The 7,528-nt window shown below is 42.5% G+C and overlaps 1 pseudogene; it reads left to right on the top strand.

Annotated features, from left to right (window-relative positions):
- The first annotated feature begins 2,475 nt into the window (after positions 1–2,475).
- LOC123000459 (actin, muscle-like) lies at positions 2,476–4,633 on the top strand (annotated as a pseudogene).
- Positions 4,634–7,528: the final 2,895 nt, after the last annotated feature.

Raw genomic sequence — 7,528 nt, 5'->3', positions numbered from 1 at the left:
CATATATGAATGGAGTTTGTTCTCCATGGAATGTCCTTCCACCTTTTAACGCCAGTGTTCTCAAAACTCCGCTCAGACTTCCTTAAGCCCCATTCCCTGTGCCACAGCACCTTACCTATGCTTACCCGTTAGGATTAGGTACAGTTGTAACAGTTCCATAGTCCCAACCTGATAAGGCAGCTCTGTTTCACAAAATCCTTGGGGATCTGGGGTCCTTCTACCTTGTGCTATGTCACTCTTTTTATGCCACCACGTGTCAGTTTGGCTGCTTGAATTCCAACCATCATATCTGTACTCCAGCCAACAGAAAGGATGGGAGGTCAAAGAATGAGGCACACAACTCTCTTCCAAAGATCTTTCTCATTAGTTGCAAATGCTACTGCCTCTTAGATCCCGTTAACCAGAACTTAGTCACAGAGCTATACTGTGCTGCAAGGGAGTCTAGAAAAATGTAGTCTTTTTCTGGTCGGGCATGTGTTTGAGTCAAAACTGAGGTTCTATTACTAATGAAGAAAAGATGATACTGAGAGAGATTGAGGGATAAATAAGAGCCTGTACCACAAAGATGACCGTAGCAGTCCATTTTTTCATCCTCCCTTTCTGTCTTCATTCAATCGATACTTAACTGTTGAGTTCCTGCTGCCTAGCTGTAAGCAAAACAGGCATGGTTCCTACATTTCTGAAGCTTTCAAGTGTCAAACAAATGATCAATCAGATGAACCAATGATTACAAATTTTGATTAGTGCAATAAAGGAAAATTTCGCTAAGAGAGAGATTAATGGGGATAGGAGCTAATTTAGGTGGAAAAGGGGATCAGGAAAAGGCTTTTGAGGGCTGTGGGGAGAAGTATAGCCAGGAGAAGCTGACACAGAATCAGGGGCAGGGGGACCATGCCAGGGAGAGGGGGAAATATCTGCTAAAGGCCCTGAGGAAAGAAGGGACTTGGTGTCTTTGGAAACCAGAAGGAAGGCCCGTGTGCTTAGAACCCAGTGACAGACAAGAGAGGTGTGAGATGCAGCTGGAAGTGTCAGCAGGAGCCAGACCCCAGGACTTTGCAGGTTCTACTTAGGATTGTGGGTTTTGTTCCAAATGCATTAGGAAGGCACTGAGAGATTTTAGGAAGAAGAGTGACGTGATTACCAGATACTAAGCAAGTAAGGAAGTTAGGAGATAGTGGTTTTTTCTTTTTCGTGGGTAACATTTTCCCATACATTATACTGCTATTTTTATCATTCTGTATATAATCATTTTTGAAGACATTTTTCCTTCTCCTATCCAGATTCATGCAGTAGTATTTGCATTCTTCTGAATTGGCCTTGTTAAAATTCATCATTGGTTTATTTTTGTTCTTTCCTGGGTCCCTATTTTTCATTTGCCTATGATGCAGAAAATGATGCAGAAAAACACAGAGTGATTCATTCAAGAAAAAGAAATGGTTGTTTAATGTACCACAATTTAAGACTGATGCCCAGTCTTCCTTCTTACACAACTATTATCAGGCCTATTTTGTGACATCACAAACTACAAACTTCTAGATTCATCATTGGCCTCACAGCCCCAAAGATGAGACGAAAAGAAGGACACAGTGGGATTCTGCTGTGGTTCCCATATCCCGATTTGGATCTTGGCCCTTGACTCCTGGAGATGACATACACTGGCCTGACGATTTCTTCGACCTCATTAGACTTCTGTCCCCAGGCTTTCTCTACAGGCCTAGGCTGGAGCCTTGATGCTGGCCTGAGGATCTCTGCTTCAAGCCTTGAGTCTTCACTTTTGGGATATGTTTTTATATTTTTAATATCTTTATACTTACATCTAGCCATCATGGGTCTAAGCAAATAAGGAAAATGTTGCTGAGAGAGTAATTAATGGGGATGCAGGCTAATTTAGTTGGAAGGACAGATCAGGAAAAGCCTTGGAGAGTTTCAGGAAGAAGTGTGGTTGAGTACTCCCTTCAGTGGGCTGGAGGGAAGTACTGCTCACTTCCTTGTGCCAACTCTGTGCTAGTTACTGGGATTCAAGAATATTTTGTCTGAGAGCATCAGGGAAGGATTCACATAAAGACAGCTCTTTAGCTGAGACTGAAGCATCAGCAGAGGTGACCAGGTGAGGACAACGTGGAGGCAGATTTCAGGGAGGAGGAACGACATGTGTACAGGTGTGTAGAGAAGAAAGCATAGCCTATGACAGAGCTGTAACTTGTGAGGGCTAGTGTAGGGGTGAGGGGGCAAGAAGCAGAGCATCAAGATGAGATCCTGGAGAGCTGAAGCACCTTGACATGGAGGGAGGGCCTTGCATCCTGTTGGTGATGGAGAGCAATTAAAATATTTTAAGCAAGAAAATGAAATGAAAAAATCTGCATATCTTTCTGAAAGTACTGTGGAAGAGAGATTTGAGGGTGTGAGCCTGGAAGCAGGGAGGGCAGTTTTTGAAGCAGTCTATTTGGTGGGTGGGTGAAAAACTGAACTTGCGTAATGGGGGTAAGATTCAAGTTATAGAGAAAGACACAGCCAGGAAGGCAGAATGGACACGCCTTGAGGAATAATTGGATAAGGGGTGTGAGTGACAGTCAGGGGTCAAAGATGCATCCTCCGTGGGCAGTTGGTGCCATTGAATAATGCTAATCACTGTATTAAGCAATACAGGGAGAAGAGCAAGTTTGGTAGGAAAGATGATGAGTTCATTTTCAGACATGTTGAGTCACTGAATATGAATGAGCAGAAAGCAAGTTGACTTCAGCTCTAACCCATTTCTATTTCTTTTTTTTTAAACTGGATATAAAGGCTAAAAGTAAAGGAGATTAGCAAAAAAGAAAGAGATCAGTAAAAGAAGAACTAGGATATAAGAGCAAGCAATCACACTGCTATAAAACTCACAGCTGGCCATTCATTTCACAAATATTCACAGAACATGTACAATCTGCAGGTAGACGTCTGTAGAAATTACGTAGGTCACTAAGCTGTTATATACATAAAACATAAGCTTAAAGTGTAATAGAAATAGAATACTAACATTCAATTAGTTATCATACAGGGCTACAAAAGTGCCAAAATCAAATGCAAAAGTGGCAACTATCCTGATAATTGACTGCTTATAAGATCTAGCAGTCATAAAAACAAAAAAAGAGCTAATAGTCATAATCTTACCTAAGTGATTAAATATTTCACACATGTTGTTTCCTGGTGTGACACAATATGAAATAAATAACAACATCTAAAAAGCATTCTTGCCAAAAAATTTTAACTTGAATTTAGTCAAGCCTTTATACCTAGCTTCCAGATTATGAAATAATGTATGAAATTTAGGAATAAGTCCAGCAGCACCAAGAGGAAAAAAAATCAGAAAATATCTAGAATGTGGAAAATTCTAGAAGACAACTTTGGCCCTCAAAAAGTCAATGTCATAGAAGGAAAAAAAAAAAATCCTGGAATTGTTCCAGATTAAGAGAAGCTTAAAAAAGAAAAGACAAGACATAATAATCAAATGCAGTGACTTAACATTGACTGCGTTACTTTGAAGAAATCACATAAAAAGCATTTGGGGGATAAATGAGGAAGCATTACTAAGACCTGGAGTATTAGATGATATTAGGGAGGTATTATTACTTTCCCTAGGTGATAATGGTGTTGAGGTTGATAGAATACTTATTTTTGGTAGAACGATATCAACAAATTTAAAGCCTATGTTACTCAGAATCAAAAAAGCAGAACTCGGGACTGTCAAGACCGCATCCACCCGTCAAGCACAGGCCCCCTCGCCCTCACGGCTGGACCACCTAGGCCGCGGGTCTACACCACCACCCCTTCACGGTGGATGACGGTAGGCTGCGCTCACGGTCAAGAACAGTTCCCGCGCTTGCAAGGCCGACCTCACCGGCCACAACGCCCCCGGGCCGTCTTCCCCTCTATCGTGGGGCGCCCCTGGCCCTAGGGCGTTATGGCGGTCATGGACCAGAACGACTCCTACACGGCAACAAGGCCCAGAGCAAAAGGGGCATCCTGACCCTGAAGTACCCCATGGAGCACGACACAGAAAAGATCGGGCACCACACCTTCTACAATGCGCTGCGTGTGGCCTCCGAGGAGCACCCCATGCTGCTGAGTGGTTACAGCTTCACCACCACTGCCGAGCGGGACATCGTGTGTGACGTCAAGGGGAAGCTGTGCTACGTCGCCCTGGACTACGAGCAGGAGATGGTCACCACAGCCTCCAGCTCCTCCCTGGAGAAGAGCTGTGAGCGGCCAGATGGGCAGGCCATCACCACTGGCGACGAGCGGACACGCAATCCTGTGGCTCGCAACTACCTTCGGCTCCGACATGAGGTGTGACGTCGACAACCACAAGGACCTCTACGTCAACACGGGGCTGGCTGGTGGCACCACCGTGTCCCCCGGGGCATTGGTGACAAGATGCAGGAGATCACCGCCCTGGCGCCCAACACGATGAAGATCAAGGTCATCGCACCGCCTGAGCACAAGCACTCTGTGTGGATGGGTGGCTCCATCCTGGCCTCGCTGTCCGCCTTCCAGCAGATGGGGATCAGCAGGCAGACAGCAGGACGACGAGTCCTGCCCCTCCATCGTCCACCGCAAGTGCTTCTGGGTGAGCTCATTGCGTTACACCCTTTTTTGACAAAAACCTAACTTGCGCGGAAAATGCCATGGGATTGGCATGGCTTTATGTGTTCGTTCATTTGTTTTAATTTGTTTTGGTTTTGGTTTTGGATTTTTGTTTTGTTTTGTTTTTTGGCACTTGACTCAAGATTTTAAAACTGGAACAGTGAAGGTGACAGCAGTTGGTTGGAGCAAGCATCCCCAAAGTTCTACAACGTGGCAGAGGACTGATTATATATTGCTCTCTCTTTTTAATAGTCATTCCAAATATCATGAGATGCATTACCACAGGAAGTCCCTTGGATTCCCAAAAGCAACCCATTTCTCCCTGAAGAGAAGGGCCAGTCCTCCCTGGAGTCCACACAGGAGAGGGTGATGGCATTGCTTTTGTGTACATTATGTAGTCCAATTTTTTAAAAATCTTCACCTTAATACTTGTTCTTTTTGTTTTATTTTGAATGGTCTGCCATCATGGTCCCCCCTTTTGTTCCCCCAACTTGAGATGTATGAAGGCTTTTGGTCTCCCTGGGAATGCAGTTGAGACATAGAGGCAGCCAGGGCTTACCTGTACACTGACTTGAATCCAGTTCAATAAAGTGCACACCTTAAAGAAAAGGAGAAAGAAAGAAAGAAAGAAAGAAAGAAAGAAAGAAAGAAAGAAAGAAAGAAAGAAAGAGAGAGAGAGAGAGAGAAAGAAAGAAAGAAAGAAAGAAAGAAAGAAAGAAAGAAAGAAAGAAAGAAAGAAAAAGAAAGAAAGAAAGAAAAGGAAAGAAAAAAAACAAAAGAAGGGAGGAAACAGAACTCACAAGAGAGAGAGTTCAAAAGAAGGGATTCAATACAGGGGACTAGTTAAAAAAAGGTGTTGGCAGAGTTGAAAAGCAAACAAGGTAAAAAGAGGCAATCCAGGTATTAAAAGCAGAAAGCCACTGCTACCTTTTGAGTTGGAGGAACAATGGGACGAAGTGGTGTTATTGGAGCCCAGGATCCAGGGCTGTCCAGTGGGAATTGACAGGGGCTCACCAGTGGAAGACTGGACCATGGAGAAAGGCGCTCTTCCCAAAACACAGCGAGGGCAGTAGAAATATCCTGTCTTCTTTTCTCTTCTTACCATCTTTTCTCCAGCCAGTGCTTCCCATTGGCCAAAACCTAAGCAGGACCCAGTCACCAGAGAGTATGGGAAACCTAGTCTGCAGGCAGTGGTAGATACAGAACAATTCAAAGGAAGAGAAAGGAATGGAGAAAGCAAGCAGATGACTGGTCCCAGGAGGGAATTGTCCTGATTCTTGCAACTTATTTGCAAGCAGTTCAGAGAAAAAAAAAATATACAAATAAATACAGATGAAGGTAATAAGATGAAAGTTAAATCTGGGTTGGTATATGGATGTTCATTATAACTGTTCTTTCCATTTTTCTATGTGTTTGAAATTTTTCAGAATAACAAAGTGAAAAATCTATTCTAATACTCTTTGAAAGAGGGTATAAGAACCTGATACAAGGTCATGGCCATGGGAATGGAGAGAGGAAATACTCGAAATGAATTTGATAAAGTTTCTCATTAAATCCTTGTAGCCAAGATGGAAAAATGTGGACCAGAGCAACATTTATCATCTTATTTTCCGCCACTACACATTTGAGAGTTGAGTTTTCTATTTGTCACTCTCCCAAGGACATATCCACTCTTATCCTATATCCTATATCCTATAACCCCTACCTTATTTATCTTACTCAAGAAAGTTTGACAAAGTGGCAGTGAATGAGCGTGGCTTTAATTTGGTGGTAATCTTTACTCTATTTTTTTAAAGAAATAAATTAATTATGAAACACCTCACAGTTGATCACAACACACCAGTAGGTTGTGACATTAGAGTTGAGAAACCTTCAGCTAGAAAAATAGTATAATTATAAAGCCACATACATGGTTGAACACTTCTAATCAAAGTTGTTGATTAATGGATAGATGTCAACCTAGACGTGGCTTTTCTTGATGCACCAGAGGGTCTGTTTTAGTTTGGCCCTGTCCAGTCTTACATTTTTATACGTATGTTGGATGAGATTTAGAAAACAAGCTAATGCTGATGACTTGAACTCTAGGGTGAGAGTGAATACATCAGAGGCCAGCTCAGGATCCACAAAGATCTGGATCAATCAGAGTGAAAAGCCAATAAAAACTGACGTAATGGACATATGTGAGCAGCCTTTTCCTTGAGTCCAGAAAAGTCAAATAATTGCGTGATGTTTTACATATGTAAAGAAAGAGCATGAGTTCATTCTCCAGTTCTGCCGTCAATTACCTGATAAATTTCAGCAAGCTACTTCCCCCACTTCCTGCATCAGTAAAAGGGAATAATACTAACAGCCAACTCATAGTAGCTCACGTGAGTTAATATATGCAAAGCAGTTGAATATCCCTGGCAGAGTAACAGAAAAAATATTAGTTGTTATGAGCGTCGGGTGTGGGGGAGTACTGGTGGGAGTGTTAACCTAGTAAATAGTTACGAGAAAGATTTAGTAGTTGATATAACACTTAATAGAGTTCAGTTGTAGAACAGAGTTACCAAAGGAGTGCATGTCATTTAGGGCTTTATTTAATTAGAATCCCTCTGCCTGAAATGAGGCTGATGAAAGTCCTGACTGACTCTTCTGCTCAGGCTGCAGCTGGAGCAGGGGTTTGAGATTGGGCACCATGGTCACAAACTATCATACACAAATTGGAGTCTGTTCAACAGACCTGGGATGCAGGAACTGTTGACAGAATTGGAGGTGTCAGTCTGCCTTTAGAAGTTTAATGATCTGTCAAATACAATTTAGAACTTGTTCTGTGTGGCCCCCATTGATTTCTCCAGAACCAATAAGTAAAAATTACCATGACATAGATTCTGAGTCCACATAATGAAAATTTTCCTTGTGGTCAGAA

Source organism: Ursus arctos, unplaced genomic scaffold, assembly GCF_023065955.2.
Source record: "Ursus arctos isolate Adak ecotype North America unplaced genomic scaffold, UrsArc2.0 scaffold_1, whole genome shotgun sequence".
In the NCBI taxonomy this organism is placed as follows: Eukaryota; Metazoa; Chordata; class Mammalia; order Carnivora; family Ursidae; genus Ursus; species Ursus arctos.
This window is presented reverse-complemented; position numbering and strand designations above follow the sequence as displayed.